Genomic DNA, 10777 nt, shown 5'->3' on the forward strand with positions numbered 1-10777 from the left:
GGGCATTATTGAGGACTGAGACAGAATTATCGAAAGCACAAGTCCGACCACATAAGAATGGTACTTGGATGCAGTTGAAATGTGAGATGGGCCTAGAGCCCATATGACAATTTCAGATTTGATCTCTAAGGGCCCATGTAGGTGGCATGACAAGGTGGTGGGAAGTTTAGTCCCACCATGCTAGTGGAAGGAAATTTGGAGTGGTTTATAAGGGTGGCTCTTCTACATGCTATTGGAGCTTGAGAAGAGAAGAGGCCCTCGCGCGCTCCTCCTCCACCGCCCGCCTCGCCACGCCACGCCTCGCCTCGCCTCGTCACGACGCGCCGCGGGAATGAGCCGAGCCGAGCTCACACCTATACGCTTATTTTTGCCAGTCACTAACGGAGAGGTTCTGACAGCAGGGCCACGATCTGAGACGTCGGATTATGGGCTGTCACGGACTCAGACGTGGGTCAAGCCCACGTCTCTCCATGCGGTTGCGTCTATATAAGTGTGTTGTGTCCCCTAACCCTAGCCGCCACAATCAGATCACATCTGCTCCACGCGAACCGCCCACCTTCGTTCCTTTGCTGCTGCTGCCGCCGGTGACTCCATCCCGTCCGCCGCGTACACGGTCGACGGGAGAGCAGGTCTCCGAAACTCCATCTCTCTGGTTCCTGTACGGGAGAGAGACGAATAGGTTTTTGGGAAGCGACTACGCGACTGCTCGCCTCCGATCCACTACTTCCTCTACGTCTGCGTCGTCTCCGTCATCACCATGTCCAGCGACGCCGAACGCGCCGCCGCCGAGAAGACCGAGGCCGACAAGAAGGCTGCCGAGGACGCTTCTGCTGCTGCCACCGCGGCGGCGGCTTCTGCATGGCCTACTGGAGGGTATACCGCGTTTATCCCTCTCCTGATAATTTCTGTATTAGCAGTGCTAGCATCATGTGTAGATTTGTCTACTATTTGCGTAGTACGTGCTTGTTTAGATCAGTACCAGCATGTTGTTAGTTCTGTCAATGCCATGCTAGTTATCTACTTATGGATTAAATTAGTCGAAAAAATGCCTGTTTTCTTAGCAATCCAAAAACCTATTATGTGTAGGAATTTTTTGGCAAGTGGCTTTGCCGCAGCACTGAAACCGGATAAGTTTACCGGTACGTATTTTAAGCGTTGGCAGACAAAGACCACTTTATGGCTCACGGCTATGAACGTGTTCTGGGTCACCGGTGTGTCCACGGGAACGATTGCTCCTGAACAGGAGAAGGCGTTCAGGGAGGCAACCACTGTGTTTCTCGGAGCAGTTCTTAGCGTGATCGGAGATAAACTGGTCGACGCATATTTACATGTGCATGTCGCCAAGGACTTGTGGGAGGCGCTCGAATCTAAGTTCGGGGCCGCCGATGCAGGGAGCGAGATGTATATTATAGAGCAGTTCCACGATTACAAGATGGTTGAGAACCGTCCTGTACTGGAGCAGGCTCATGAGATAATATGCATTGTTAAGGAGCTTGAGCTTCTGAAGTGCGAGTTACCGGGCAAGTTTGTCGCGGGCTGCATAATCGCTAAGCTCCCCAATTCCTGGAGGAACTTTGCCACCACTCTGAAACATCAGAGGCGTGAATTCTCTGTGGAGGATGTCATTGGCCATCTGAGTGTTGAGCAGAATTCGAGGGCAAAGGACTCGCACGGAAAAGGGGCCGAAGGGACTTCTGTTGCCAACATGGTGAACCAGAGGAACTTCAACTCCCACAAGTTCAAGGGAAAGAACGGTGTCCAACAGAATACCGACTTCAAGAAGAAGGGTAAGAAGACCTTCAAGAAGAACAAGAAGGATGAGGGCTGCTTTACTTGTGGTTCGGCTGAACATTGGGCCAACAAGTGCCCAAACAAGTTTAAGAAGTCAGGACAGGACTCCAAGTCTGTCAACATGATTGTGGGCAACAATGAGAATGGTGCATCTGGGTACGGTAATTTATTTACTGTTTTTTCAGTGTTTCAGCCTACCGATTGGTGGGTGGATACAGGTGCAGGTGTTCATGTGTGTGCTGACATTTCATTGTTCTCTTCTTACCAGGTCACAGGCCACGGGTCCGTATTGATGGGGAATGGCGCGAGTGCTTCTGTTCATGGTGTTGGCACGGTCGATCTGAAGTTTACTTCGGGAAGGATCGTGCAGCTGAAGAACGTGCAGCATGTCCCCGCCATCAAGAAGAACCTCGTTAGTGGCTCCCTTCTATGTAGAGAAGGGTTTAAGTTGGTATTCGAGTCTAATAAATTAGTTGTTACTAAGTATGGACTATTTGTTGGAAAAGGTTATGAGAGCGGAGGGATGTTCCGCCTTTCCCTCGCAGATTTCTGTAATAAAGTCGTGAACCATATTCATTCGAGTGTTAATGAATCTGAGGTTTGGCATTCACGTCTTTGTCACATAAGTTTCGGTGTTATGACGCGGCTAGCTAAGTTGGATTTAATCCCGAGTTTCACTTTAGCCAAAGGTTCTAAGTGCCTGTCATGTGTGCAAGCTAAGCAACCTCGCCAGCCTCACAAGGCTGCGGAGGAGAGACACTTGGCACCATTAGAACTCATACATTCTGATCTTTGTGAGATGAACGGTGTATTGACTAAAGGTGGAAAGAAATACTTCATGACATTGATAGATGATTCCACTAGATATTGCTATGTGTATCTGTTAAATACTAAAGATGAGGCTCTACACTACTTTAAAATCTATAAGGCAGAAGTTGAGAATCAACTTGAAAATAAAATTAAACGAGTCCGTTCAGATCGTGGTGGAGAGTACTTCTCGAGTGAGTTTGATTCCTTCTGTGCGGAACACGACATTATTCATGAGAGGACGCCTCCCTATTCACCCCAGTCAAACGGGGTTGCCGAGCGGAAAAACCGTACTCTAACTGATCTGGTTAACGCCATGTTAGATACATCGGGTTTATCCAAGGCATGGTGGGGGGAGGCTATATTGACGGCATGTCATGTCCTGAATAAAGTTCCGACAAAGGATAATGAGATCACTCCCTATGAGAAATGGGCAAAGAGAAGGACAACACTCTCGTACTTGCGTACTTGGGGCTGTTTGGCGAAAGTCAACGTGCCGATCCCCAAAAAGCGTAAGCTTGGACCCAAGACTGTGGACTGCGTTAATTTGGGCTACGCTAAGAACAGCGTTGGCTATAGATTTCTAGTAGTGAAATCTGAGGTACCTGACCAGAAGGTCGGTACAATTATGGAGTCTAAGGATGCTACATTCTTTGAGGATATTTTTCCTATGAGAGATATGCAAAGCACTTCTAGACAGGAATCTGAGGAGACTCCTGAGCCTGCCATTCCTATGGAATATTATGAACGAACACATGATGAAAATCCTGAGGAGGATGACGAGGAAACCCTTGGTAGGGGCAAGAGACAAAGGACTGCAAAGACCTTTGGTGATGATTTCTTTGTGTACCTCGTGGATGATACTCCCACTTCTATCTCAGAAGCGTATGCCTCTCCAGAAGCTGACTACTGGAAGGATGCGGTCCGTAGCGAGATGGATTCCATCATGGCTAACGGGACATGGGAGATCACTGAGCGTCCCTATGGTTGCAAACCATTGGGATGTAAGTGGGTGTTCAAGAAAAAGCTTAGGCCCGATGGTACGATTGAAAAGTACAAGGCTAGGCTTGTGGCCAAGGGCTATGACCAGAAAGAAGAGGAAGATTTCTTCGATACTTATTCACCTGTGGCTAGACTGACAACCATTCGAGTATTACTCTCATTGGCGGCCTCACATGGTCTTGTCGTCCATAAAATGGATGTTAAGACGGCTTTTCTGAATGGAGAGCTAAATGAGGAAATCTACATGCAACAGCCAGATGGCTTTGTGATAGATGGTCAGGAAAGGAAGGTGTGTAAGTTGCTGAAATCTTTATATGGCCTGAAGCAAGCACCTAAGCAATGGCATGATAAGTTCAATACAACTCTGACATCTGTTGGTTTCGTTGTTAATGAGGCTGACAAATGTGTATACTATCGCCATGGTGGGGGCGAAGGAGTTATACTGTGCTTGTATGTTGATGACATACTGATATTCGGAACAAACCTCAAAGTCATTGAGGAGGTCAAATCGTTTCTATCTCAGAACTTTGAGATGAAAGACCTTGGTGTGGCTGATGTTATCTTGAACATCAAGCTACTGAGAGATAATGAGGGTGGGATCACACTTCTGCAATCCCATTATGTTGAGAAGGTGTTGAGCCGTTTTGGATATTCGGACTGCACACCATCTCAAACACCATATGATCCTAGCGTGTTGATTCGAAAGTCCAAAGGCATGGCTAAAGATCAATTGAGATACTCTCAAATCATTGGTTCACTGATGTACCTAGCGAGCGCAACGAGGCCTGACATCGCGTTTGCTGTGAGCAAACTGAGCCGGTTTGCTTCCAAACCGGGTGATGTACATTGGCATGTTGTTGAAAGAGGTATGCGCTATCTGAAAGGTACTATGAAATATGGACTTCACTATACCGGAGACCCGTCGGTACTTGAAGGGTATAGTGATGCGAATTGGATCTCTGATGCTGATGAGATGAAGGCCACAACTGGGTATATGTTTACTCTTGGAGGTGGCGCTGTTTCCTGGAAGTCTTGCAAGCAAACGATCTTAACGAGATCGACAATGGAAGCAGAATTAACAGCATTAGACACTTCTGGTGTTGAAGCAGGATGGCTTCGAGATCTTTTGATGGACTTGCCATTGGTTAATAAACCGGTTCCAGCTATCCTTATGAACTGTGATAATCAAACTGTCATCACCAAGGTGAAGAGTTCAAAGGACAACATGAAGTCCAACAAACACATAAGAATGAGATTAAAAGCTGTCAGAAAATTAAGAAACTCCGGGGTGATAGCGTTGGACTATGTCCATACGGCTAAGAATCTGGCAGATCCCTTTACGAAAGGGCTATCGCGTGTAGTGATAGATAGTGCATCGAGGGAGATGGGTATGAGACCCACATGAGTTGCCATGGTGGTAACCCAACCTATGTGATCGGAGATCCCGTGAAGTAGGACCTGGGAAAACAAGCCAGTGGTGAACTGAGGAGAGTAACTTTACTAACTCACTCCATTGGAGATGCAATACTCTCGGAAATTGTATGGAAGGATGATTACTGTCTTAATGTGTTCCAAGGCTTATATGTATAAGCAAGATGCTGTCCTACAGAGCGATCTTTGGAGGAACACACCTATGTGAGCCCGACTGCTAGTCACAGTCTATGAGATTGGGGTGCTCTCTAGCAAGCTCATGAATAGGCCAGGAGTGTGACTTATATGCTCCACCCGAGGGGTCAGCCTTCGGCAGCCCAGTACTAGTAAGACATGTGGTGAAACTTCTTTACGCCAAACTGACAATTCAAGGCATAGTCCATTGTTCAGTTGTGAAGGAGTGGAGCTACTTGCTCTAGGTGAAGCTCAACCTTAACAGGTCTTCACTAAAACACTAGTATATCGAAACAGCGTTTGGAACAAAGGACAAAGTGAGCCCCTGAGATCTGGTGGGGGATTGTTGAAATGTGAGATGGGCCTAGAGCTCATATGACAATTTCAGATTTGATCTCTAAGGGCCCATGTAGGTGGCATGACAAGGTGGTGGGAAGTTTAGTCCCACCATGCTAGTGGAAGGAAAGTTGGAGTGGTTTATAAGGGTGGCTCTTCTACATGCTATTGGAGCTTGAGAAGAGAAGAGGCCCTTGCGCGCTCCTCCTCCGCCGCCCGCCTCGCCACGCCTCGTCATGACGCGCCGCGGGTTGCGGGAATGAGCCGAGCCGAGCTCACACCTATACGCTTATTTTTGCCAGTCACTAACGGAGAGGTTCTGACAGCAAGGCCACGATCTGAGACGTCAGATCGTGGGCTGTCACGGACTCGGACGTGGGTCAAGCCCACGTCTCTCCACGCGGCTGCGTCTATATAAGTGTGTTGTGTCCCCTAACCCTAGCCGCCACGATCAGATCACATCTGCTCCACGCGAACCGCCCACCTTCGTTCCTTTGCTGCTGCTGCCGCCAGTGACTCCATCCCGTCCGCCGCGTACACGGTCGACGGGAGAGCAGGTCTCCGAAACTCCGTCTCTCTGGTTCCTGTATGGGAGAGAGACGAATAGGTTTTTGGGAAGCGACTACGCGACTGCTCGCCTCCGATCCACTACTTCCTCTACGTCCGCGTCGTCTCCGTCATCACCATGTCCAGCGACGCCGAACGCGCCGCCGCCGAGAAGACCGAGGCCGACAAGAAGGCTGCCGAGGACGCTTCTGCTGCTGCCACCGCGGCGGCGGCTTCTGCATGGCCTACTGGAGGGTATACCGCGTTTATCCCTCTCCTGATAATTTCTGTATTAGCAGTGCTAGCATCATGTGTAGATTTGTCTACTATTTGCGTAGTACGTGCTTGTTTAGATCAGTACCAGCATGTTGTTAGTTCTGTCAATGCCATGCTAGTTATCTACTTATGGATTAAATTAGTCGAAAAATTGTTTGTTTTCTTAGCATGTACCTCGCTCTTCAATCTTCCGGATGAGCTAGCAAAGAATACCAGATCTGTTTTGTTGTCTTTCAGCATCCTGACCCTTTAAATTGTGTTGGGAGTTCAGAAATATGTAGGTCGCTGGAATTGTGGATGTTCAGAAAAATGAGAAGCATTGGACCCATCTGACAACGAAATGGATGGAGATAAGCAGTCGTATTTTGATGCAATATCAGGACTATGTATCACAAAAATCACCCCACAGCTTGAAGTAGAATACCCTGAAGAGGTTATCTTCTAGTACTGGTGATAACTGATGGCAGAATTCCAGGACAGGAGGTGTATGTGAATGTAGTTGTTCATTTCCAAGAAACTATTTTGTTGGTGACTATTAGTACCAGGCAACTGTACCTAACGACAGATGAGAGTTTGTTACCAATATTCCAGACATGAACACTTGCCAACTTTAAAATGGTGAAAACGGTGCTTATCCCTGACAACAATCTCTCGATTCTCCACAGCTGACATAAACTTGATGGCGAGATGGCAATCCCCGCATATCCTCAGGTTTTTTATTACTCTGATAGGAGTGGTACTCCCAACGCTCATCATGAGCCCATATGCTACTGCCAGTTTTTCACCGTGATATCTAAGTGCACCCTCTCTCTCCTCCTCTTCTAACTCATGCAGAACTGACTCAGTTTCAGGAATGTAGCCAGCGGCACTAATCCTATGAATCAGTTCTTCCAAGTACTGGTAAATCTCTGTAGTCTGTGGATGAGACATTTCACCCATGCGAAATAAATGGGAAATACCTCCTAGCTCAATCAAGCTGAATCCTATCTGCTTCTTCAATCTTCTCTTGATCATGGTATTCCTCACTTTCTCAACATGGTGCATTTTACCGGATAGAGCATAAATATTGGAAAGCAAAACATGGTAGGATGGATTCTCAGGCTCGAGAGCAATCAATCGCTCAGCCACCTCCACCCCAAGATTAAAATTCTTGTGCATCTTGCATGCCCCAAGTACTGCTGTCCAAACTTCAGGCCCTGGCTCTCCAGGCATATAATCACTTATAAATTGCATTGCTTCATCAAGAAGTCCAGCCCTTCCAAACATATCAACCATAGAACAATAGTGCTCGACACGAGGGACCAGTCCATAGATCCTTTTCATGCAAGCAAAAGCATCACGACCCTCCATAACTAACCCAGAGTGTGCACATGCAGATAGAACAGCAATAAACGTGATATGATTGGGTGGCGGCCCCTCGCGTCTCATCAAATGGAACAGCTTGATCGCCTCATGACCATGGCCGTGCATTCCATATCCAGCGATCATGGAAGTCCATGTAACCACATTCCGCTCCTGGAGCGCATCGAACCATCTGCGAGCTTTGTCCACAACACCACACCTGGCATACATGTTCACAAGAGCAGAGCCAAGAAACACACTGATGTCCATTCTTTCAGAAACAATACGTTTCTCCACTTCACGCCCCAAGTCCAGTGCACCAGCCTGTGCGCAAGCAGAGAGCGTGGCTACAAACGTCATGGAGTCAGGCACCACCTTCGCCGCCTGCATCTCCTTATACACCTCGATCCCCCGCTCGGCAAGCCCATTCTGTTCATACCCAGAAATCATTGCGTTCCAAGCCACAACACTTCTATCACGAATTGAGTCGAACAGCTTGCGTGCAACACCCAGTTGCCCGCACTTGGAATACAGCACAAGAAGAGACGTCAGCACGAAGCGGTCCGAGCCAAACCCTAGGAGGATGGAGTGCGTGTGGATGGCCGTGCCGGTTCGGATGGCCGACAGGTCGGCGCAGGCCTTGGCGACGGCGGTGAAGGTGAAACTGGAGAAAGGAAGGGCGGCGGAGAGGAGGCTGCGGTAGAAGGCAATAGCGGCGACCGGGAGGCCGTGGTGCGCGGCCGTACGCGTGAGGGAGGAGAAGAGGAAGGAGTCGGTGCGGGGTGGGAGGTCGCGAGGAGGTGCGCGTACGGGGCGGCGCCCGCTGCGACGGCGAGCGTGGCCAGCTTGGTGATGAGGGGGAGGGAGCGGCTGTGGCCTGTGACGACGAGGCGCGCGTGAGCTTGTTTCAGAGCGCCAGCACGAGGGCCGGCGAGGAGGAGCGAGCTGTATTCCGGCGAGGGGTGGTGGGAGTCCATCCGGAGGGCTGGAAGCCTGGAACTGAATTGAGGAATTGAATATTCCCTTTCGGGCGGGAGCTGGTAAATACACACACGGTGCAAGGGTTCGCTTGAGCAACCAGCACCGACGCTTATGCCATTTTTTTAATTACGAAGGATTGCGAGCTACGAGTTGTTGTGGGATGTGTGGGATGGTGAGCTACTCCCACGAAGGATAAGTTGTTGTGCGATGCGTGATTGGCCGTATCCGCATATTTCATACACAGAAGCAGAGGGAGGACTTTCTGTAGCAAGTGCATGAATCGTTTCACGCACGAAAGCACACTACACCCTACGACATATACATCATTCAACAACGCAATGTGAGGTCGTTATCGTATCGCTGGTATGCTATCCAGACCAGCGTCACCAAGTTTTGTAACGTGGTTCGTCAGCTGGAGGCAAGTTGGCCATTGCATGTAGCAGACGTTAAGTTTTGTTTCCTCTTGCTTAACTTGTTGATTGATTCGTACACTCAATGTTGATGTGCTCATTATGTAGCCCGCAGGCGCTGCCGTGATGTACCACAAGACAGAGACCCAACCATTTATGTATACATGTTGTTGGATGAAATTGAAAGGGGAGTATGTGTGGGAGGGCATGATCCATTTATGAAAAACTTGTTGTGCATCCGGTTAATCTAGTCAAATTTGAGACATTATTGTGCTAGACTTAATTTGCATGTTATGTATGGATGATTTGTGATATTTTCTATCCGAACTTTGACGAATATCTGCCGGTTTGCATGAATTTCGTCCGGTTAGTTCAAATGCGGGTTGAAATGTATTCAGGCAAAGTTGGATGGAGGCCTCCCGCATTGTGTCCGCAGACTAGTCCCTCTGTCCACAGACGGATGCATGAGGAAATTTGCGGGCCGCCGTTGGAGATGCCCTAAGAATACTATGGGTGTCAATACTTCACAAAACTTCATGCATGAGTAAAATGGTCTGCCAAGTTTGATACCCCATTTTTTGAATTTTTCTATTATTTTTTAAAATTTACTATTCATGTGGTGCGCATAGAGGCCAACCCTAGGCGACACGGGGGGGGACCACGCCGCCGGCCCTAGGCCCCCTCCCCTCGCTTCCTCCGTCCTGCCGCCGCCTGAGGTCTCACCGGCGAAGCCTGGCCTATGATGGCGGCGGTGAAGGAAATATGCCCTAGAGGCAATAATAAAGTTATTATTTATTTTCTTATTTCATGATAAATGTTTATTATTCATGCTAGAAGTGTATTAACCGGAAACATAATACATGTGTGAATACATAGACAATAAAGTATCACTAGTATGCCTCTACTTGACTAGCTCGTTAATCAAAGATGGTTAAGGTTTCCTAACCATAGACATGAGTTGTCATTTGATAAACGGGATCACATCATTAGGAGAATGATGTGATTGACTTGACCCATTCTGTTAGCTTAGCACTTGATTGTTTTAGTTTACTGCTATTGCTTTCTTCATGAGTTATACATGTTCCTATGACTATGAGATTATGCAACTCCCGATTACCGGAGGAACACTTTGTGTGCTACCAAACGTCACAACGTAACTGGGTGAATATAAAGGTGCTCTACAGGTGTTTCCAATGGTACTTCTTGAGTTGGCATAGATCTAGATTAGGATTTGTCACTCCGATTGTTGGAGAGGTATCTCCGGGCCCTCTCGGTAATGCACATCACTGTAAGCCTTGCAAGCAATGTAACTAATAAGTTAGTTGCGGGATGATGCATTACAGAACGAGTAAAGAGACTTGCCGGTAACGAGAATGAGCTAGGTATTGAGATACCGACGATCGAATCTCGGGCAAGTAACATATCGATGACAAAGGGAACAACGTATGTTGTTATGCGGTTTGACCGATAAAGATCTTCGTAGAATATGTAGGAGCCAATATGAGCATCCAGGTTCAGCTATTGGTTATTGACCGGAGACGTGTCTCGGTCATGTCTACATAGTTCTCGAACCCGTATGGTCCGCACGCTTAATGTTCAATGACGATCGGTATTATGAGTTTATGTGTTTTCATGTACCGAAGATACTTCGGAGTCCCGGATATGATCACGGACATGATGAG

The 10777-nt window shown here is 48.0% G+C and overlaps 1 pseudogene; it reads right to left on the reverse strand.

The window, feature by feature from the left end:
* Nucleotides 1–6244: 6244 nt before the first annotated feature.
* LOC123065696 (pentatricopeptide repeat-containing protein At2g33760-like) lies at nucleotides 6245–8694 on the reverse strand (annotated as a pseudogene).
* Nucleotides 8695–10777: the final 2083 nt, after the last annotated feature.

The sequence above is a fragment of the Triticum aestivum genome, chromosome 3B, assembly GCF_018294505.1.
Source record: "Triticum aestivum cultivar Chinese Spring chromosome 3B, IWGSC CS RefSeq v2.1, whole genome shotgun sequence".
NCBI classification, from domain to species: domain Eukaryota; kingdom Viridiplantae; phylum Streptophyta; class Magnoliopsida; order Poales; family Poaceae; genus Triticum; species Triticum aestivum.